Here is a 24793-nt window from a genome sequence, read left to right as displayed (position 1 = left end):
TATAAGTGCTGGTGATCTTCTATTTTTAGGCGACAATGGTGCCTGCCACGTCAGACTGCAGACCAATGTGGGGAAGGGGAGGAATTGATGATGTATTATACTGGCTCCCGCGTTGGCCGTATATACCACTGCATCTACACCAGTTCATGCGGGAGTGTATGGATTGGTTGAAAGGCATGGCAGAGAGGTTTGCTCTTGTGGTTAGCAAACTGCCTATGAATCAGGCGTAAAGAAAAGCATGCGCGTGGAAGAATGGAAGCGTTAGGGAAACGGTTTCTTGTTCGTCTCTGGTTCTAGCGTTTGCTATGAACGAATAGTTTGAGTATGATAGATTTAGAATGGAAGATAGAAGCAAGTGAGAGATATACAACTACAAAGTACGAGGAAAGGGACGGGCCTGGGGTTGAACCCATGACCTTCTGCTTATTAAGCAGAAGCGGTAGCCATCAGACCAAAGAAAAATTAAAGACCTCCATGTCCCTTGCAGTTGCCCAAAATTTTATGGCTCATAAGGTAATCTAGAATTCCGTGAAAAGTGTACTGCGATCTGTCAAACTTGGGTACCTTTTGCACTACCGAGGGACCAAATGCAGTACTAGAAGTGGTACCCAATCTGAGCCCGAGTGTGACGGACCTGATCAGACTACCAACCCCGTCAAAACAAGTTTGTCCGACCGATTGTCATATTACTCTGTTTTTGTTAAAAAATATATACAGTAGTGGACAAAACATTTGCAACTTTTTCGATTTTCCATACAAAATGATCAACTTTAGAGGGTTATGTCTGAATTATTAATAGACCGATTTGAATGAAATTTTCACAGTTCCTCAGAAATAACTTGAATTTTCACATATATTTTTGAGTGATGTTTTCAATCATTAGTTTGGAAGCAGTAACAGCAGTTTGATTGAAGTTTTTTTTTTGGCTTTTTTTATAATTAACATTACTAAACAAATTGAAGGAATAGCTTCATGGTATCTTCAGCAAAGTTGTAGATTTTGACGAGATGAACAACCCAGACAACCAGAAGTCGCATAGCAGTATACGAACAAAGTCACTCATTTGTACAAACTGCATCACTCCCGTACTACATGGTGGATGAAATCGTTTGAACGATGAGTTTCCTCGCATAAAACGCTATTTTATGAGTTCATATGTACATTCCATTTCGTCCCGTTTACTTGTACAATGTAAGTCGGATGAATCCGTGGCAGCTGTCAAAAAAAAAATTGTTATCATAAATTAAGTCGCATAAGAGTACAGACTAATTCGCAAGAAAATCTACACACTCGCATTGCATGTCATGTTTCATCATATAAAATATGCACGTATATCGCCTCCACTTTTGTACGTATAAGGCCTTTTCGCGACATCTTATACGTGAAACTTTGCACATACAAGCATCGCATAACGCAAAAGATGAATTGGTTATACGTACATTCTGGTTGTCTGGGAAGTTTGCAGAAGACGGTTTTTGTATGGGGCTATTAGATTTTGAGATTTTTGAATTTTTCGTCGAAAACTTCACTTTAGTTAAATCGTTATTACTTTTAAACTAGTGATTGGAAAAATAATTCAAAAATATATGTTAAATTCTAATTCGGTCTGATGCTCTGTGAACATTTCATTTAAGATCATTCCAAAGTTGATCATTTTGTATAGAAAATCTAAAAAGTTGCAAATGTTTGGCCAATACTGTACTTTTTAATCCATATCTCTGAATTTTGCAAAGATAGAACCGATGTTTTCTAACTTTAAAAGAAAACATTCTCAATAGCAAAATAATATTGAGGTGACTAGGTGGGGCTTTTTGCGTATATTTTTTGCCAATTAAAGGCTATTTTTATATCCTTTTTTATAGACATGAGATTCATATATCGTATATTTGGATTCCACTGAGATACAAACGATCTTTGAGCTCAAAAGAAACAAAAATTTCATGAGTAAATGGTTTTTTTTCGCATAGCTCAATCCTATCGAAGATCATTTTACCCTATATTTGTTAGGAACAACAAACTTGATCAATATCTTCATATGTTTCTTTTGGGATAAAATCAATGTTTTCCCGTCAAAAGAAAGCTTTTTTCATTAGCAAACCAGTATTGAGGTAAGGGATCATGAAATTCGTTAACTTCGTTTTTTTATTTTTGCTGATGAAGGTTGTTTTACCCTTTTTTGATAGAAATGAGATATTTATGCATTAATCAATATATTCATTGAAGTAAATAGTAAAAGTAAAAATTTCTCGAACACAGTTGGTTTAAAAATTATTTATGGTGAGCTCCATTTGAAATGACATTTCTTCTCAACTACGTACTGCGATAAAAGAAAAATTATTTTCTTCATAATTTTCTACAAGAAATTTGCTACGCATAGAGATAGACAATTACTTTTCTTTTCAGGAGCATAGACCGCATTACAAAGAATTTGGAATATTTACTGCCATTCTTTTGATATGGTTGGTTGAAATGTCGAAACTGAATGTTACGTCGTTTAAAATTTTTGGGACGGTGAATAAGTTAGAAAATGGTGTTAAATCAGTATTTGGTAGACTAGTATAATATGTTCGGAAAAAATCCGAAAAGTTTAAAAAGTTGGCTAAAAAATCGATGTATTTTTGTCGACGTACCATCATAAATCAAGCAATTGGTTAGGAATAAATAAATATAAAATAAATAAAGAATGCCTCCAATCCAATGCTAAGGGACCTATGTTTTCTTTTTTGAATCTCCACTCGTTATGGTAATTCTTATTCGATAAAACTTTCATAAAACTTTCATAATTCACAAGAGGCCGTGAATTATTCACGTGGGCATGTATGCGGGAAAGGCCGAAGAACTCTATCCATGCATATTTAATATTCTTTGTATGGTATGCATTAAAAAAAGTGGTTTATGGAGAGACCCTCAGGAATGTATATTTTCTCTAGAAGGGAAATATTTTTTTATAACGAATATTCCGCTGTTGTTAACGTTACTTTATGAAACCTTTATTAAACGTTATTTGAATTTAAATTCTATAAAAAATAGGATAAAAAAAAAAATTTAGTTGGAAAAAATCGTACGCAAAAATAACGTGCCCAACGTACTCACCTTAGTATTATTTTGCTATTGAGAATGTCTTTCTTCAAAGGTAAAACATATCGGTTTTATCTCTGCAAAAATCCGAGATGTTGATTAAGAAGCATATAATTTCTAACAAAAACAGAGTAATATGACAATCGGGCGGACAAACTTGTGCAAACAATCATCTGCCGTGAATACTCATCCCACCATCAATTTGAATATGAAATAATCTATCTTTAGAGGTAAACAGATCGTTTCTATCTCAGCGGAGTCTATGGATATAGATTTATAAACATCTAATTTCGATTAAAAATAGGGTAAAATGACCTTAACCGTACGAAAAAATTACGTGCAGTGAACACTAACCTCACTATCATTTTGCCCATGAAAAATCTTTCTTTTGTTATAACAAGATCGATTGCATGCCAGCGGAAACCAGAGATATTGATTTATGAATATATCATTTCCAATGAAAATAGGATAAAATGACCTTCATTTGTAGTGAACACTAACTTCACTATCGTTTTGCCCATAAAAAAAAATCTTTCTTTTGCGGTAAAAAAAAAACGATTTTATTCCAGCAGCCCCAGCAAGCTAGGTGGATTGACCAGGTGCACCAGGACCTAGAGAGCGTGGGTCAAAGTCAAGGAGTGGCGGCCATGAACCAAGTGAATTGAAAATATATAGTTAGTGAGGGTTTATCAACTTGATTGATGTAGAACCAAATAAATAAATAACAACTTAACAGATTAGACCAAAAAATTCCATTCCAACATGCTAAATTTTAAGCTCAATGGCTTTTTAAGGCTATTCAACAAAACTAAACCTAATGAAACCTAAATATATGAGTCGTTATGGGTATTGTTCTGGTTTGCAAGGTTCTGAGACGTTTATCTTTGTAGATCTGATGATCTGTACTGCAAATAGCTCTTGAGTAACCTTAAACAGTCTTTGAAGTCAAAACTTTGTAAAGTATAACTATATAAGCTCGTATAAGAATATTCCACGCTTATAATCCTTCGAAAGATTATTGGTTACGCTTTTTGATCTGTAGACTTGTACTCAAAGAAGTTCTTGTATAACCTTAATCAGTCATTGTACAAAAAACTTGACGGAAAGTATATTCATGGGCAAATATGGGTCACTACTGACCGTTCATTCGTTACGCTTGTAGATCTGATGACCTGTAGATCCATGTCGCTTTTTGTCATCGAAACCCCTCGGTGTCGATAGCACCTCATCAACAGCTACCTTGCGGAAGACTGTCGCGGTGACAGCGGTTGACAGATCGAACCGATACAATGAACTGTCAGGTTAATGACAAGGCAAAATTACAATATAGCGTGTGCACCAGCAACATGTAATACTCCAGATTAATTGTCTTGAAATTCTTATAAATTATATTACTATGAATTTATCTCTCAAGTGAATTAAGGTAGTATACTTGTGTGAACTAGAACTCGACTTATAACTAAACATTTATTTAACTTAGAACTACATACCGTAAAAAAGCCTAATAGTACGGAGAGGACAGTCGAGTACGTTTGATTGATAGCAGGTGAGAAATTGATATTCTATTTGAAGTTATAATTTCTCATATTCACCAACCGTAATTACATAGGTCTCTTGATAAAACTTTAATCAGCAGGCTAGGTCCGACGAAGCCGAGGAAAAAAAGACTAAATGCACTAAACGTAAGAAGTTATACACCTTAAAACTTAACCTAAAACATGCCCTAAAATCTAATCTACATGTAAACAGGAATTTAAAACGGCCTTGAACTTCGGACGAATAAAGGTCGTTAAGGATTTGGAACGCATACATCGTCTTTTCTTGTTACAGCGGCACGCTAGTAACACTTTTGAATGAACCTAAATAGTTGTTGAATTCAAATCCTGGTAGCGTTTGATTATAAAAGCTCGTATATGTATCAACCATGTTCCCAATCCTCCAAAAGAACACTTGTTACGCTTATATATGTGAAGGCTTGTAGTTGAAGAAGGTTTTGAATAATCTTAAATAGTCCTTGAATCAAAACATGGAAAAACCTAATGATGTATGGATATTATCTTTGTTTGCGAGATTCTGATAGGCCACTCGTTACGCTTGTAGTTATGATGACCTGTACTCTAAGTAGTTCTTGGGAAACCTTGAATAGTCTCTGAACTCAAATAGCGCTGAACTGGTAACGCGTAATTATATGAATCGCGTGTATGTATCACCCTTGTCCCTAATCCACTGAGAGATCACTGATTACGCTTGTAGATCTGAAGATCTTTATACGAAGAAGTTCTCGTATAACGCTGAACGTTCGTTGACGAAACATAATTTCTTTTGCCTATATGGGTATAAATGCTGTTCATATACCTTCGAGAGGCCTAAATGTCTGGTTCCCACGGAGCTATTGGTCAACATAGCTTTAAAGAAACTTTGTCAAACAAGTATTGTTGTAGTCTATTTGATATTTATTTAAGAAATTTCAGACAACATGAATTTCACTGCTTGAATTCTATTTACGTAGATAATTCAATTTGCGTGATGATTCAATTTAGAACGGAATATAATCTGGAGTTACGAATACTGGTACATCTACCCTATAGCGAAATCTCAAAAGGTCGCGAATGCGTGTGCCCCCCATTGCCGATGCCAATGCGTGCGGACTTCATCATCGCCGGTCGGTCCGGCACTTTTTGGCTAACCAAACATTGACACGACTGCGACCGGTTGTTGCTGCAAAATCTAATCTCGCTAAGAAGAAACTGCCAACACGTTTTTTTTTTTTTTGGCGAGGAGTTTTGCCTATGCGGCCTTTGGTCGGCGGAGGCAACGACAACTGATACGACTAAGACTACGACTACGATTGTGCGTTTTGTGCGCTCGGATGCGAATCTTTTCGCGAAGAATAAGAAAATTCACGCAGCAAAATACATAAATTATAGGAATGAGGTCGATGAACTTGTGCTACGCAATGACGACGGAAATAAAAAATTCTTTGGCGGGTCCTTCTTTGAATTTGAGTTTATGTTTGATTCGTTTTTTCGTGGTGTTGCAATTTAAAATGTGGCACTTCCATAATTTTGATGATTTAGATCTTACGGTGCGTCATCATATTAAATTTTTGATCAAATTTCAATATGCACTCAGCTTTTGTGATCATGGAGTTCGCGAAATGATCTTCTGTGGGGTTGGGCTACAAATTGTTATTTATTTTAGACATGTATAACATGCATAATAGTAATACAAATTATTGGTCATACCTGCCCCAATCTCCAAAATACTCTGGAATATTGTTTCTAGATTTACAAGCGAGATCTATGATTCATTAAAATCTTTTCATATGCAAAAAATAGGGGGAAATGTCACTTCTATTTCATTGTTGTATTGTAGTGTTGTATTCAAAAGATGCCCCAAGTTATCCAAGAACTTCAGGGGATATATGTAACGGAAGATTATTGATGTAGCACATGTTCACAGTAATTCAATCAAGTAAACTCTGTGAAATCTAAATAGATTATGATGGATAAAAAGTTCTAGGACAAATTGGGCCACCCTAGAATTTATGTTTTAACCTGATCGAGATCAACAAAAATACAAAACAAAGCAAAACTTCGTTTAACGAACTTATTTTAATTTACAAACCCATTCAATTTACGAACTTCCAATCAAGTTCACTAGTTAGGGTTCCATGATTCTATCAATTTTATGCACATTCACAGTATGTAAACAAAGTATAGATCTACAATTGATGAATGTATTTCGTTAAAGCTCGAATTTAAAAACAAATAATAATAATTCAGTTATACCATCGAAATTGTCGAATTTGGTGTGAGTGAGTGCCCAAAATTCTTGAAACTTTTTTTAAGATTAGAGAGTTCCCGTCGGTCAATCTAAGTCAGCGTGAGTTCCCACTGCACCTATTGCCAAAGTATAAGTGATGCCACTCGTGAGACCCTCGTATATTTTGCGCTACCCCAAACGCCCCAGCAACCCCCTTCGCGAAACGAAACCCTCCCGCTCACTATCGCAGCTCAGCCGCAACCGGCGATGAGATAACGAAGTTATGAACTTGACTCAGTGTGTCCACTGCCTGCGCTAAATACGTCTGCTGGGTGGACTTAGAAAATTAGACACACGCACACATGCTGTGCGTAGTTTTTTTTTCTTGCGTTGGTCACCTCACACGAAGCGAATGAAAATAAAAATTTAACAACCACAAAAACACGAAGATGCCAAGAAGTTTGCACACCAAGTTAATGTGCGCGGTTTCACTCCCGAAAACAGTGAATGCAGTGGGCAAAATGGACCATTCTTTTCTTACATATTTGTTCAGTATTTGGGTTGGGTAAATTGTACCTTGTTAGAGCCTGTCCAAATTTAACATCTTTGGGGCCGGTTTGATGGAACACGCGGGCATAAATCAACGCACACCAGGGTAACGCATTTTACTGCCTCTCGCCGCACTGTTGCCTAGGTTAGGTTTCAAGATTGTTGACTTTTAGATGATCATTTTAAGACTATTTTTCATTCAATGGAAACTATCGTGATGCGTTTCTTTCGAAAAACTCTTCAATATAAATGCTTTTCGAAAAACTCTATCGTTGATAAAAGAATCTACCGTTTGTTTTAACTTCAATAAAAAGCTGTAACTATCATTTTTATAATAATTAGTATTAAGGGATCTTTCATGTTTCTCTCCCATCGGAATATGGGGTCGTTAAACAGAATATATTTTGAAAATGGAAATTAACTAGTATAATAACTGCGTGTTGTATCCCACGCATCTCCACATACATTCTTGTTTATATGACAGTGACTCCCAATCAATGTATTTTTAGCATCAGTGCTCGATATCTCCATTTCTCGTTCCCAATTTTCTCTCCGTATGTCGATATGATGAACATCAAAGGTTACTAGACCAAATTTAAGGCATTCAAAACAAATTTGGAACGTGGAATGACTTCTGATTGTATATTATTTTCTTAGTAACGGAGTAATTTTCAATCTAGTACCCATTAAAACTTTGTTATATGTCTCGATCACTCCCTATCTCGATGGTCCCTTCGATAACAAGATGTGGAAAGGCGACTGTACATTGTTAGAATTATTTGAAATTATCTGTGAAATCGTACACTTCAGGTTAACTTCAAGTTTGAAAGACTTCTTGGAAGAGCTGGTGTTTCTCATAGGCCCCAGACAATATTTTACAATATTTTTACATTTGACTTAACTCAGTTACCTCAAAGTTATCAAAAAACTTTGTTTGCTGATGATACTGTATGTATGCTGATGACGGAGATAAATATAATCTGAAGAAATCGTGAACTTAATTCTGTAGCACCTTTAAACGTGATTTTTTCGGAATGGTGTCTTCGGACGAAAATTTTCTAAAAATATAACGCATATATTGACGGTAAATGTTAGTTCGCAAGTTTGCCACGGGCAGCGCTGCGAAAATATTTTTTTTGAAATGACGATCTTTAAATATGATGCCTTTGGCAAAGTTGTAGGTAATTCAAATACAAACAACTTTGCCTAAGACACCTAGTGTGTATTCAGCCGCATTTCCAAAATACGGGAGTATTTTATGAACGACCCCCTAAAACTAGTTTTTCTTCGATATTTTGAAAATACGAAGTTTCCGGTAGCAACAATGTTCTACAAAATTATGTAAACAGTCAAAATAAATCATTCTCTATAAGACACTAGTCTTCTAAAGATCAAGGAAAAGCAGTTATAACCGTTTAAGTGCAAAAATCAGTCATTTTTGGGGTCCGTGTATTTATTCGGGTGGCAGCTGGTGGCAAATGAAACCTAGTAGGATTCAAAATACATCATTAGTAGTTGTATATGTCGATAGCGTCATTAGTACCCACGAGTATCCCTTTTACTTAGAGGAAGTTTTATCAATGACTCTTATTACCATGTAGTACTTAGTTATATGATGGGTAGAGGGCTATGCGGCTCCATACTTCTTCTTTTTCTTCTTCTTGACACATTCTTCATCATTACGCACAACCAATAGGTTCCAAATACATTTTTGAAGAAAGTTCTCAATCTCCTGAAAAGACGCTTTACGAAATGACTCGCCCTACAACTATTTTTCACTTGAGATTTTTGCGTTTTTTCGTACATCCCAAGTAACCAAATAGCACTTTAATTCACTCTGCGTGATAGCATTATACAGCCGACACGCTTAATTGGTCGATAATAGCACTAAAAGACCAAAAAGATAAACTAGCAGGCTAGTGTTTACTACATGACACGTGCAAGAACGATGCGGTGAGTAGCAAATTAAGTGATGTATCAAATTCAAATCCAAAATCAGGCAAGTGCCTCAATATCAGATCATTTTGTAAATGAGTGTTGCAACCATAAGAACTGCGTTAACATTTAAACACTGATTTGATTCACAGAATAGTGATTCAATGATTTATTCTTTTCTCAACAGAATATTTCACCAAATTTGCATAACTTGCACTTACTATAGTGTCTATGTACGAAAAATAGCTAAAACTGCAAGCGAAAAATAGTTGTATGGCGAGTCATTTTGTAAAGACTAATTGAGAACTTTCTTCATAAAAGTATTTGGAACCTGCCTTGGATGCCCTTCTTAATATACTACCTTTGCATCAATTCATTAAACTGCAAGCTGCAAAAAATGCCTTGCAGTTTATTCGTTATAATAAAATACTAGATGGTGATTTGATTGGTCACATGAAAATCATCAAGGAATTCAATTTGAATTCAGATAACAAAACAATAGAAGATTGGATGACAACGAAGACCAACTATGATGTTCCCTTTAAAGTGGTTAAACCAAGCCGCTATACTTGGGATTCTGGTGGGCCAAGTTTACGTGCAGGTTCTATTGTGTTTTATACCGACGGGTCAAAGATGGGCGACAATACCGGAGCTGGAGTTTTCGGCCCTGGTATCAGCAAGGTAATCGCTATGGGGCGCAGCCCCACTGTGTTCCAAGCTGAAATACAAGCCATCATTGACTGTACAAATGTTTGTCTCAAAAGAAACTATAGGTTTGCAAAGATCTGTATTTTCTCAGACAGTCAAGCAGCTTTGAATGCTCTAAAGGCATTCACATGTAGATCAAAGTTAGTGTGGGAATGCATTCTTTCTTTGAAGCAATTGGTCAGTATGAACGAAGTTACATTGTACTGGGTGCCCGGCCATTGTGGAATTGAGGGGAATGAAATCGCCGACAATCTAGCAAGACAGGGTGCAGCTTCGAGCTTTGTCGGCCCTGAACCGTTCTGTGGTATTCCTGAGTGCACTCTCAGGATGAAACTGAAAAATTGGGAAATGTCCATGGTAGAATCCAATTGGAACGCCACGGATACATCCAAGCAAGCGAAAAGATTCATAAAACCCAGTCTAGCTAAAGCCCGGGCTATACTGAATCTTAATAAAGGAAATCTTAGGGTAATAACTGGCCTGATGACCGGTCACTGCCCAAGTAGGTATCATCTTAAAAATATAGGAAAAATACAATCCTCTGAGTGTCGTTTTTATCAAGCTGAAGACGAAACTGCTGAGCATTTACTCTGCAACTGCGGAGCATTGCTTAATCAAAGAACGTTAACATTTGGAAAAGGGTTATTAGAGCCCATGGAAATTTGGCAAGGTAGTCCTAATAGGGTGATAGACTTTATAAAACGAGTTGTGCCCAGTTGGGACAGTGTGACACATCAACCAATGTCTATCACATCTCAATTGTGAAAGGATATTTGATGAGCACCAAATAAAATATGGGTCATACCACAATATTCCTAAATAATGGAAGCAGTGGTAAAAGGCTCTACAGATGAGGGGAAAAAAAAAATTGGAACCTATTGAGTGTGTGTATATAGATGAAGAATGTGTCAAGGAGAAGAAAAAGAAGTTTGGAGTCACATAGCCCTCTACCCATCACATAACTAGGTACTTCAGGGTAATAAGAGTCATTGATGAAACTTCCTCTAAGTAAAATTGATACTCGTGGATACTAATGACACTATCGACATATACAACTATTAATGATATATTTTTAACCCTACTAGGTTTTATCTGCCACCAGCTGCCACCCGAATAAATACACGGACCCCAAAAATGACTGATTTTTGCACTTAAACGGTTATAACTGCTTTTCCTTAGTCTTTAGAAATCTAGTGGCTTCTAGAGAATGATTAATTTTGACTGTTTACACAATTTTGTAGAACATTGTTGCTACCGGAAACTTCGCATTTTCAAAATATCGAAGAAAAACTAGTTTTAGGGGGTCGTTCATAAAATACTCCCGTATTTTGGAAATGCGGCTGAATACACACTAGGTGTCTTTGGCAAAGTTATTTATTTTATTTATTTATTTATTTTAACATAAAATTTTGAAAGAGGGAAAAACCCCTTTGAGTGATTTCATTTTTGAAATCTTTCTCAAAGAGGCACAAAACCTCTTTATCTTTTCAAGAAACGTTACAAATCAAATTTAAAACTAGAGGCTCACACGGCAACAGACCATAACAGAGCCATAATCGTGGAATATGAACATCAATCCGATATTAAGTGAAGAGTATCATCAAAAGTCGGCGAGGGAGAGGGTTCATCAGAATCGAATCATTCTTGACATCTGAAAATAAATGTATAAAAACAACAACAAGTATCAAACAAAATATGAGATCTCTTTTAGAAACTCAAATAAAATTTTCAATACGGGATAGCATTTAGTACCAAGTATGTCACGAACAGATATGGGAATAGGATGGTTCAAATTGACTATGTTGTTGATTAATTTTTTCCTCGGTAAAATAAATTTACGACATTGAAATACAATATGATCAATATCCTCATAAGATTCTCCACAATCGCATAGATTAGAATCTTTGATGTTGATTCGATATAAATGGCTGTTGCAAATATAATGATTTGATATCAACCTTGAAAAAGAGCAAATGAAATTTCTACTGGCTGATATATTTTTGAACCATGGATAATTACTAACTTTTGGGCAAATAGAATGACACCATCGCCCTTTATCGCTAGAGTTCCAACAAACTTGCCAATCCAAAAGAGATTTTACTTTCAGTTTTGGATAGTATTCAAATGGTAATATGTGACGATTGTAGGTTATTCCCCGATGAACGCCAAATTTAGCTAATGAATCTGCCTGTTCATTTCCATAAATCTTACAATGAGCAGGAACCCATACAAATTTAATGATAAATCCTTTAGAACTAAGATCAAATAATAATGTTTTCATCATAAATATAATATTATGAGTTTTAAAATTGAAATTTATCGTATCCAATGCCTGTAGACAGCTTAAACTATCAGAACAAATGAAATAAATATTTGGTATACAATCTTTGATCAAGTTGCACGCAAAATATAGAGCAACCATTTCTGCCGAAAAAATGGAACAAGGAGATTGTAATTTAAAAAAATGACCCGACAATAAATTGTATACACCAAATCCCGCAACATCTTGAATCAAAGAACCATCCGTATAATAAATTTGCGCAGGTGTGACTCCAATAAATTTACGCTCAAACAAAAAATTCGCAAAATGAGTATGTTGAATTTTTGGAACTTGTTTCAATTCATGAAACAAGGTGAAGTCAATGATAGGTTGGTATGAGTGAATTGTAATTTTTGAATTATAAAAAGCATTTAAAGGAATTGTTTCAATTTGTTCACCAGAGCAATGAATGAAGGAATCTAATATTCTGCTCGAAGGATTAATTTCAAATAACGATTTCAAAATATTGATAATAGGATGATTGTTTGAGAAACAATTCATCACAAATTTGCAATTTAATTCTTGAAAGCGAATCTTAAGTGGCACTACTCCTGCAAGAACTTCAATTGATTGAGTATGTGTTGAATTCATAAGCTTCAAACAAATTCTCAAGCAACGAAGTTGTATTTTTTCAAGTTTGACAAAATATGTTTGTACAGCATTACCAAATGAAAAACAACCAAATTCCATAACTGAACGAATAGTCGTTTTATAGAGTGTTATTAAATCAGAAGGATTTGCTCCCCACCAAGTACCTGTAATTGTACGAAGAAAATTAATTCTTTTGGCACAAACTTTTTGGATAAATGTAATGTGAGTGTTCCAATTTAATTTATAATCAAACCATATGCCAAGATATTTGTATATATCAACTTTTTCAATTTCAAGGCCATTAAGATATAAGTTTATAATTGTAGAAGAATGTTTTCTTGAGAAAACAATATATTTCGTTTTTTGAACTGAGAAAGAAAAACCATTTTCATGAGCCCACATATCAATATTATCTAAAGCACATTGCATAAAATGTCTAATGATCTCTCTGTTTTTGCCACTGATTGAAATAACATTATCATCAGCAAATTGTAATAAATAACATCCATTAGGAATAATGGAAGCAATGTCACTTGTAAATAAATTGTACAGGAAAGGACTTAGACAAGATCCCTGTGGAAGACCAAAATAACTATAACGAATTTGTTTGGACATTCCATCATGATAAAATTTCATAATTTTGAAAGAAAATAAATTACATAAAAAATTTGAAATCAAGTTTGGAATTTTCAAATTATGCATTTTATTGTACAATAAATCAATTAAAACAGAATCATACGCTCCAGAAACATCAAGGAAAGTTGAAATAACATCCTGTTTTTTATTGAATGAAAGTTGAATTTGTGAAGTCAAAAGCGCAATACAGTCACGGGTGCCTCGACCTCTTCTAAATCCAAATTGAGAAGATGAAAAAATATTGTTGTCCTCAGCCCACAATTCAAGGCGATTCAAAATCATACGTTCTAATAATTTACGCAAACATGACAATAAACTGATAGGTCTTCTACTATCAGCGAATGAGGGATCTTTACCAGGCTTGACAATACTAATAACTTTGATGAAACGCCATTCAAGAGGGATAATATTTTGACATAAGAAGGAATTATAAATCGAAAGTAAATGAATTTTTGCTTCCTCTGGTAAATTCTTGAGAACAATGAATTTAATGTTGTCAATACCCGGAGCAGTATTTTTGGTTATTGATAAAGCCATGTTTAATTCGGCCAATGAAAATGGATCACAAAGTTCAGGATAATAATTGAATGATGTTGTTTTAAAATTAATGAACGGAGGAACGAAATCAGGACATATTTTTGTCGAAAAATCATTAATCCATTTGTCGGAATATTCTAAAATAGGAGGAACAGAAGAATTATAATTTCTTAAATTACGGGCTACGGACCACAAAGTGGATAGCGAAGTTTCACTGTCCAAATTTTCAACAAAATTTTTCCAATAATTCCTCTTTTTGAATTTAGTAAGCCTTGTGAATTGAGCTTCAGCTTTACAATATAAAAAATAATGATTTCTGGAGCCAGATCTGCGAAATAATTTAAAGGCTTCTGATTTGTTTATTAACGAAACGGAACACTCATGATCCCACCAAAAAGATGGCCGGTTTTTTCTAACAGTGCCGTTAGTTAATTTATTATATTGAGATTTTTGCAAACAATCAATTAACAATTTTGAAAAATTGTCGTAATTGTCAACTGAAGAATCTGAATTTATAACGTTGATCAATGAAATAGAAATAAGGTCTGAAAATTTCACCCAATTAACATTTTTACAAAGATCAGGAGCACATGGTTCATTAAAAATTTCATTTTGTTCAGAAGTATGTATATCAATTAAAATAGGTAGATGATCACTACCATTTGGATCATCAATGGTTTTCCAAGAGGTTTGCATTGACAAATTATTTGAACACAAAGATAAATCAATACATGAATGATTATTTGGAGGCACAGCAATCCTAGTAATCGATCCATCATTGAGAATATTTAAATTTAAATCATCAATCAAATCCATAATCAGTCTTTGGCAAAGTTGTTTGTATTTGAATTATCTACAACTTTGCCAAAGACATCGCATTTAAAGATCGTCATTTAAAAAAATATTTTCGCAGCGCTTTGCCCGTGGCAAAGTTGCGAACTAACATTTACCGTCAATATATGCGCTATATTTTTAGAAAATTTTCGTCCGAAGACACCATTCCGAAAAAATCACGTTTAAAGGTGCTACAGAAGTTCACGATTTCGGCCGATCGAAATACTGTGCACTGCTGTACGCACCAACGCATAACTTGTAAACAAATTCTAGTGTGCGTAAGATGCGAAAAAAGTGCCCAAGCCTAGCACATGTGTTTGATCCTCTCCGATGGGTGATAATTTTATGTCCCCACACTTCCCTCAACAGCACGCTAGCCTGCATTTGTATTTTTGGATCAGACCCGCACGCAGTAAATTCGTCGGCGGACGTCCTCTCCCTCCCACTGTCGCGCGAACCTTTCCGCTTTCGGTTGACCGATCGTAGCAGTTTTCCAACGGCCCAGTGACTTCCGTTGGGGTTGCCGGCGATGGTTCAATCATTTTTAGGGACGACAGGGTCTTAAAAGATGAACAGGAATTGTAATGGAAGTCCTATTTTCTGTCGCGGTTTTGGTATCTTAAAAAAATAATAAGGTGATGAACATACATCAACCAGACAGCATGATATATTGAAGCAAATTTATTTATAATTAGCATAATGACTATGACGAACTTAATTTGTAAAATTAAAACAATAATTACTTCAAAACAAATGCATCTTTTCACTTCAGGTTTGTTCCGTTTCATAAGCAAATGTCTCAAAAATATGACAAGTGTTAGAATAAAGCTCTCAAAAAATATATATAAATCTTATAAGATAGGAAATAATTTCTAATTTAATGTAATTTTATATATGTTACTAATAAAGGAATATATAAAATATAAGTGCAGATGGTTATTATTGTTGAGTCTATGAATATCGAAACATGTACTTATTTTCAAGGTGAACTAGTGATGTTTAAATACCAAACTCAGCAATGAATACTATTTGCGTTTAAAATTTCGATGATATTAGATTTTTTTGTTCATATTTCAGTTAAAAACATCACAGAGAACAATGGAGCATATCCCATTAACCTAATTAACCAGTCTACGTGCTCACAGCGATAATACAAAATCATCTTCCAGTTGTTAGGCCTTGATGCTCCCAATCAATTATTGAACATTATTGCGCTGCTGATAATCTGTAAACCGCAACCCTTGTTTATTGGCGGAATCCAAGAATATAGTTCAAAACAATGATCAACACGAAAATCCTACGGGCAACTGAATTTCAACAAGATGGTTCAAAATTACTGCCAACTAATTGATCGGCTCTTGTTTATAGTTTGCAGGTGGATTGCTCCGGCTTCGGTAACCACATTCAGTCGGGGTCGTGCGTTTTCAAGAACCTATATATGAATAACAATAAGTGCTTCGCAGAAAAGTGTGCGTAAAAGATGCCGCCGCCAAAGCAATCAACCGAACAACACGCACAAAATGCGAATGCGACGGCATAAAGAGGAGTGCCTAGAATAAATTCATGGCCATAATTTTTCAAGTTTGAAAAATTAGGATTTTTTAATCCCACTATATTTTTAAAACATAATGAGGAGATTGCAAAAAAAGAGTCTTTAAAATAGTTTTTAATCCTTTTTTATGGGGAAAACAGTCTCGCTCTGACGATCCTAAAAAATGATCGAAGACAGTCGCAGTCACTTCAAATGATTTTGGTGTCTTCTAAGAGATAATTATTTGGGACATCAGGATTAAGAGACCTCTGCACTGTTTGATTTCGCATGGGATTTTGACTTTTACTGGTCTTGTTGTTTACAAATTTCATGAAAGAGTGAAAGGGAGAGATACATTTTTGTGCAGAGTCTCATAGCTCAGAAGACCCCTCAACAATGTAAAGTCAGTGGGATGATCCACAAGCATTTCTATAGGTTTTCAAGATCGTCATTACCATATAGAATATATATAGAAGATCACCAGCACTTATACACTGCGGGTGCATGTTTAACCCAAGCAGTCATCCGGTTGGTTCCTTGTGTAGGTGCAGCTAATCTGGCGATACTGGAGTAGCAACCACGGGTGGTCAATCAAGCTCAAGCTCAAAAGGCTGCCCAAGCAACAATTAAACAGTAATTTGGATATCATGTGAATTTATTAATGTTTTATGAAGCAACATTTAACGTTACTAAGGGATGGTACACAAATTATGTCACGTTTATTTATTCATTTGTTGTATTCGTTTTCTTTTGTGACAGGAAAAACCAGCAAAGCTGATTAAAAAACCTGTATCTTTTTAAACAACATCACAACAATATACATACATTCAACGGACAATCTTATGCCTAATTGAACAATTATCCTTAATCTAATTATTCTAAACCCTAATCCTATCCATCCTACTCTTAAACATGGAGCTATTACAAGTAAAGTCGAAACAATCGGAGAATCTATTGAATGAGACACACATTTTACGTATAGGGTCACTCTTACCATAGTTTGTACGTCGGAATGGAAGAGCAAAGAAGGATGACGAGCGAAGTATACGAGTTGGAGCTGAGAAATGGAAGTCACTAAGTATACTAGGTGAATCAATTTCACCTAGAATAATTTTAGCCGCAAACAAGGCCTCAGCTTTTAAGCGACGTGCCGAAAGTGTTTCGAGGTTGAGCAATAAGCATCGGTTTTCATAGGGAGGCAGAACAATTGGATCATTCCATGGAAGATGGGATAGGGCACGGCGAATGAAGCGACGTTGAACAGATTCCAAACGTAAATTCCATGTAACATAACTAGGCGACCACACAACAGAAGAAAACTCAAGAATTGAACGAACTAATGAACAATATAATGAACGAAAACAATATGGATCACGAAACGACTGACATACTTTTGAAATGAACCCGAGCTGGCGGTTAGCTTTACAAATAGTTGAAGTCATGTGCTCAACAAAATTTAACTTGGTGTCCAGTATAACTCCCAAATCGATGATTGACGTTACACGCATCAGAGAAACTCCATTTACTCTGTAGACAGCATTAACATTGTTCAGTTTGCGGGAAAATGTTATGACCTGACATTTATCAACACTTAATGACATTTTGTTTCGGCTACACCAATCCTCAAAAAGCGTAAGAAACTGTTGTAGCGCTAGCGCGTCATCGGGAGAACGGACAGCGTTGAATATCTTTAAATCATCCGCGTATAATGACCGGCAGGAGTGAGGTATTTTCCTTGTGACGTCGTTGAAAAACAACGAGAACAGTGTGGGGCCAAGGTTACTGCCTTGTGGCACACCCGATGTAGCGGCAAAGGGGGATGAGCAGCAGGAGCCAATTTTTACTTGCAGCGCCCTATCTCGTAAGTAAGAGTCGAACCAGTCTAATAGTATGCCACCTATGCCGAGTTTTCTTAGCTTTGCTATAAGAATATCGTGGTTGAGACAATCGAAAGCAGCTTTGAGGTCCGTGTACACAGCGTCAACCTGTGTACCTTGATCCATTTTGCGGAGTACAAATGAAGTGAACTCGACCAAATTTGATGTGACGGATCGACGTGGAAAAAAGCCATGTTGTTTTGTGCTAATGTAGCTTTTGAAATTGTGTAGCAAGGATTCATTTACAATCAATTCAAGCAGCTTCGAAGAAGAACATAACGAAGTTATTCCACGATAGTTGATCATGTCTTGGCGATCCCTTTTTTTGAAAACTGGAAACATAAACGACGATTTCCACTGAGCAGGAAAAACTCCTGAGGATATAGACAGGTTGAAGATATGATGGAGCGGAAGTGACAATTGCTGGATACATTTTTTCAGGATGCAAGTTGGTATACCATCTGGGCCAGGAGAGGAACTAGGTTATAATCGTTTGGAAGCTTTAATAATATCCTCTGCGCTTATGTGTAAATTGTTTAAGCACGAAATGTCGGCAGGAACATCACTGGTTGCAATATTAATGTCACATTCAGACAGACAATCAGCAGTAAAAACACTAGAAAAACGTTTAGCAAACAAGTTGCATTTTTCTTTTGCGCTGGATGCTTCTTGGGTGTTATAGTGCATAGACACTGGTAGTCCGCTATCCTTTCGTTTGCTGTTGACGAAACTCCAGAAACTTTTTGGGTTACGTCGGAGATTCTCTTCCGAACGCCGGATGTATTTTTGGTATTGGCGGTTGTTTTCTTTTCTGTAAACGTCGCTTACGAAATGAAACCGTTTACGCGTCACGTAGCACCTATTTTTACGAAGCTCCCTTAAAGCAGCGTTCCTTCGAGATTTTAAATGGAGCAGTTTTGGAGTAATCCACGGAAGAGAAGGCTTGGGCTTACATTTTGGAATAGTTGCTTGCAGAACGTCTATTATCTTAGTTGTGTAGCGTTGAACGGCATCATTCACACTTGAAGAACTAAGAATCTCTGACCAATCTATATCTCCTAGACAAACAGCTAACAAATTTCAACTTTTTCAACCACCTCCCCCCCCCCTTTTGTCACCTTTTTTTGTATGAATCCTCTGAAAATTTTGTAAGGCTTGTCACGCTTAGCTTGACCCCCTCCCTCCCTTGGAGCGTGACATTATTTTTTGCATGACCCCTAAATGATGAATTGTGTAATTCGGCTCTTAGCTGTTTCCAAAATCTGTAAGAGAAAAACTATAAAGTCAAACTTTTGAGGCTACATAAAACAAGCACACCAAAATTTATTTAGACTACCGTGAATTCATGTGAAATTGATGAGTAGGGTGGAATTTATCAACATGTCCCATGATTGTATTTCTTCCTAATGGATAGAGCCCCCTAACCAATGTAAGTGCAGTGAATGAACATTGTTTGTCGTAACTATTGTTGAATTGTGTTTTGTAAAGTGTTTTTGCGTTAAGGTATGTTTATTTCTATGAAAATAATGATAAATTTCATTCTCATTAACGGTGCAAACATCTATGAACTTCTAGTTCTAAACTAAGATTTGAACATGGTATAAACCTAGCAGCTTGTGAGGATGCTTAATATATATCACCAAAACACGCACTAGTTTGCTCCTTCGGTTGAAATAATTGAATTTCTGTTAGATATCAGGAAATTCCTTAGGAAGTTGCATAAATTTAGGCGTTTTACACGTAATTCTTGAAAATTAACTATTCATTCTATCTATAAATATTGTATTGTTAAGACTTTGGCAACCCTTTTTTGATTCAGGGAGCTCAAATTTATTATGTGAAATTGTTTTTAAAACTAACAATAATCGCATTGACAAGTGATCAATTTCACCCCGAAATGAGATCTCCCGATTTTTCAATTTTAGATACATTTCTTACCACTAAAATGGCATTTGTTAGAACATTTCGGTACATAAGTCTATGAGGCTCAGCTTCGTACTTGTTTTCCTGCATTCAGTTGTTTTGCATTGTCAACATTATAGAAATCAGACAAGAAAAACCGTGAAAAAGATCAATTTCACCCGAAATTACGGTACTTTTAGTGGCTGAATGATACTTTGTTTGTTTGTTACGGCTATAATAAAAGATTGATATAATACAGCTTGTTGCCATACAACCTTCTGTTAAACTAATTGACTTCCACTTGGCTTCTGACAACTTACCATATTTATACCTCTCAAACCAGTATTTGGGCCTTTATGGTGCGATTACACCATTATTATTGCGAATTTATTACTCACCACACCAATATAACATCATTAACATTGCATTATTACTCAAAAACACTTATTTCTAATGGGAAAATGCAAAACATTTTTCCTTTTTCATTTTTTGGGATATACTCTTCACAGCAACAGCACGCCCAAACTGTCAAACTCTGTTGAATGCTGCTTGGTTACCATAGAGAACGAATAAAAGCTGAATGATCTTCAATCAGCATTTATTACGGCAAGTTTACATGCACAAATGTGGAATCATAATATTGTGCCCCTATTTGTGAATTAATGATGACAAAACAGCATTCATCAACGACAACTTATCAATTATGGTTAAGCCATATAGAGTTCATTCCGGTTGGCCCAATTTTACTAGTTTCAAATTCAATTATCTCTATTAATTTGCTCATAAAATGCTATGGTATGATGGTTAGACTGACCAAATATAATTTGAAACAAAATTACTGTCCAAACTAACCAAAAATGGCTTTATGTTTCGTTTCACCTGACGGTTTATTTTAGCAAATGCTGAACTACTAAAGCCTGTCCACGTTAAATTTCGGACATCCAAATAATGGCAGCAAAAAAAAGTTACTCATAATTCACCAAAAACAATTGTTTATTTCAGAATAAAAGAGTTATATCTACAAAATAAACAGTTGACAAGGATGTTAATCATTCTTTCTGTAAAATTCTCGAACTTTCTGTGGTACATCCGCCATCAGTGTCCGAAATTTATCGTGGACAGGCTTTAGAAACATACCACTTTCAAAAAGGGCACACACATAATTTTACTTCTCCTTCATCACATTTCACAGTAAATCTCACTCGACACTAAAGATTTAAATACTATACTGTACTTCTACGTCTGCTTGTTCCATGTTCTATGTAGACCTTATGGATCGTGGGACAAATATGCGTGGAACGGCACTGTCCATAAAAGCAACACTTTTTTCGTCGCAATTTCTATCTTTCAATGTTTATTTCATTATGCATATAAAAATTAACACACTTTGTTTGAAAATGTTGTGGAAAAACAAGAAGTTTATAAAGTCCCATATTGATAATTTAAGGCATAACAGTCTCTATATGAACATTCAACCCAAATAACAACTGCAAAACGGGCATTGCGTTCATGTTTATATTTTTCGCTTGTATGAGTTATCTGAGCGGTTAAATATGGTATGTAGAAATGTACTAGAAAATTATGAATATATATATGAGAAGACAAACATCTAACTTTGAGTACCATTTTCTCAACGGTTGGGTGACAAAACGTCGAAAGACAAAATTTCGAATGCTAAAACGTTGAAAGGACAAAACGTCGAAGCGACAAAACGTCGAAAGACAAAATGTTGAATGCCAAAATGTCGAATGATAAAACGTCGGAAGGAAAAAAACATCGGAGGGATGAAACATGGAAAAGAAAAAAAAAACGAATGTCTGACAAATCGTCGATTTATTTGATATTAAAGAGTAATGAAGAAAATCGTAACGTGAAGAATTTAACGTGAAATGCAAATATTTAACAATGTTATGAACCGTTAAGACAGAGAAAAATATTTTTTCCAATGTTATTACCATGAAACCGTAATTTTTGCAGGTCTTGGAAGGTATATAAAATAGTCAAATTGAAAATTGCCAAGACTTGTCAAAATTGTTTAAGATAATGTTTGAATCGTCAGTTTACAAAACAATTATTGGAGTCTCTCATCATCAAAGTGTTAATTTTAGTCAATCATTTAATGGAGGATGTGAAGAGCGTCTTTTGGTATAAAAATATCAATTGACCTAGTTGAAATTTATTGTATCCTACTTGGTTTTGATTAACTTATCTATTAATACTTGTATTGTTCAATCAATTTGGGTACTGTCTCACTATCGCATAAATTATAAAACTGTATAAGTTCCCTACCCAAAAAACAATGTCTCAACTCAATTCAGTACTTCAGATAGGAAACTTGCATAAGAACCTGACTTTTTTATATGTGATCCTGAAGTTTCAGAAAAGATAATCATGTTTTGGCAAATTAGAATCAGTTTCTGACAAGATAATCGATTCAATTGAACATATTGGACAAAAGAATGAGTAAGTTTTTAGATAATAAATAATTTACTAATTGTTCAAAATTCTGTGTTAGTTGTTAGTAATTAGTCTACTTCACATTGAATAAGTTAAACATGCAAATGAAATAAGGTTATTAAAATCATGTTTGGAAATATTATCCCACCTTGTACTAACTGTTATACATTAATGTATAAGCTAAATAACATGCACTACAAACACTATAGTAACAATCGCATAATGCCACATTTACGGAACTCGAAGATAGACGAAACTGATTAGTTTGTATAACAGCAATAGATTTGTCAGTAAGAATCCAATCGATAGACATGCAATGGAGAAGGCAAGATTCGCGTACGTTGTTTCACTAAGAAAAAAAAAATTGGTTTAATTGGATGTTACCGTTATCGGAAGGAAAAGGGTTGTTATTGGAATATTAAAGGCACACGATTATTCACACAAAGAGGGGATCTGCGGAATGCGTACAACTCAACCTACGAGCCTATACTCCCAATATCTTGTTTGACTGGTTTGATCTCTCCTGCATATCCAAGACTTCAAACTCAATTTGCTTCACAATGTGCTTCTTTCGTCGTCTGAAATGGATGTAAGGGTGACATTTTTCTGAAAATTTGCTCTATGCCACGGTATACACAACAAGGTAGGCTATTCCCACGTGTAAACAACGATTTTCCATCAAAATATGTGTCGTCTTTCCTACCGTCAAGCATGAGGCCTTGAGGATAGTAAATGAGAGCCGGCCTTGCTTTCTTATGCACTCGTTCGAGTTTGCGAAAGGAATGACGTCACTGCCAAATGTCATTTTTCGAAGTATCCTTCTACCGTGCTCTATGCTTACTGTGAAGAAAACTGTGAATTTTGCTGTTTCCAATGCCGTCCGTATCGCAACCGTTTTTTCCTTCAAGTTATTCAAAAACCTTCGTAATAAAAATAAATGCTTTCGACGTTTTGTTCCTTTCAACGTTTTGGCATTCGACATTTTTGCATTCGACGTATTGGCTTTCAACATTTTGTCCTTAAGGTGAAACATCTAGGAATCCAAAGATGGCCGACTTGTGCCCCTAATCACGTTTTCAAAGGCACAAAACTGGAGAAATAGTTGGCAAACGTTTTTGATCTTCTTATTTTAAGCTTTCTGCTAGTGCACAAAGCCAAAATAAAAAGTTCACTGTAGTTGGATGTGTTCTTCGCGAGATTTGTGCCTTTGAAGTTGCAGTGCAATCTTAGAAGATGATTCCAAACTGTTTCACCTTAAACCTTTCTCAATGCCTACTTTTTTCATATGGGACAGTTCTATCTTTATGGGCAGGGCAGTATGTCAAAGTAAATCTTTTCAAATAATAAGCACTATGAAACGAATTATTACAAACGTGTTTTCAATCTTATTTTGCTTTGTTTACAGTGAAATAAATCTGACAAGATCGATTTAGAAGGCCCAGATAGCCGTAACGGTAAACGCGCAGCTGTTCAGCATGACCAAGCTGAGGGTCGTGGGTTCGAATCCCACCGGTCGAGGATCTTTTCGGGATGGAAATTTTCTCGACTTCCCAGGGCATAGAGTATCTTCGTACCTGCCACACGATATACACATGCAAAAATGGTCATTGGCATAGTAAGCTCTCAGTTAATAACAGTGGAAGTGCTCATAAGAACACTAAGCTGAGAAGCAGGCTCTGTCCCAGTGGGGACGTAACGCCAGAAAAGAAGAAGAAGAAGCTTTACTGCATCAGTGAAGAATAATTATGGAAATTACACATTAGACCTTCGGATATCCGTATAAATCCGGAATCGACCGTACGACTTTGGTTCCCAGTACAGTAAATGTAACTTGTATAGTGGTGTTATGTTGAGTCAAAGTTTCATAGAAATTGGCTGAAAATTGTGGAAATAAGAGCCACAACAACGTAAGTCGTGAAATACGAAGGTGCATCATCTGTGGAAGTCGTTCCTACTATGAGCAGCAGTTAAAAATAACAGAAGTTGATAAAATTTTGTTATCAAGATGGCTTTGTTCTCAACTTGTTATATTTTTAGTAACACATTTATAACAACATTTGTTATATTGTTGAC

The sequence above is a fragment of the Aedes aegypti genome, chromosome 2 (genome assembly GCF_002204515.2).
Source record: "Aedes aegypti strain LVP_AGWG chromosome 2, AaegL5.0 Primary Assembly, whole genome shotgun sequence".
In the NCBI taxonomy this organism is placed as follows: Eukaryota; Metazoa; Arthropoda; class Insecta; order Diptera; family Culicidae; genus Aedes; species Aedes aegypti.
This window is presented reverse-complemented; position numbering follows the sequence as displayed.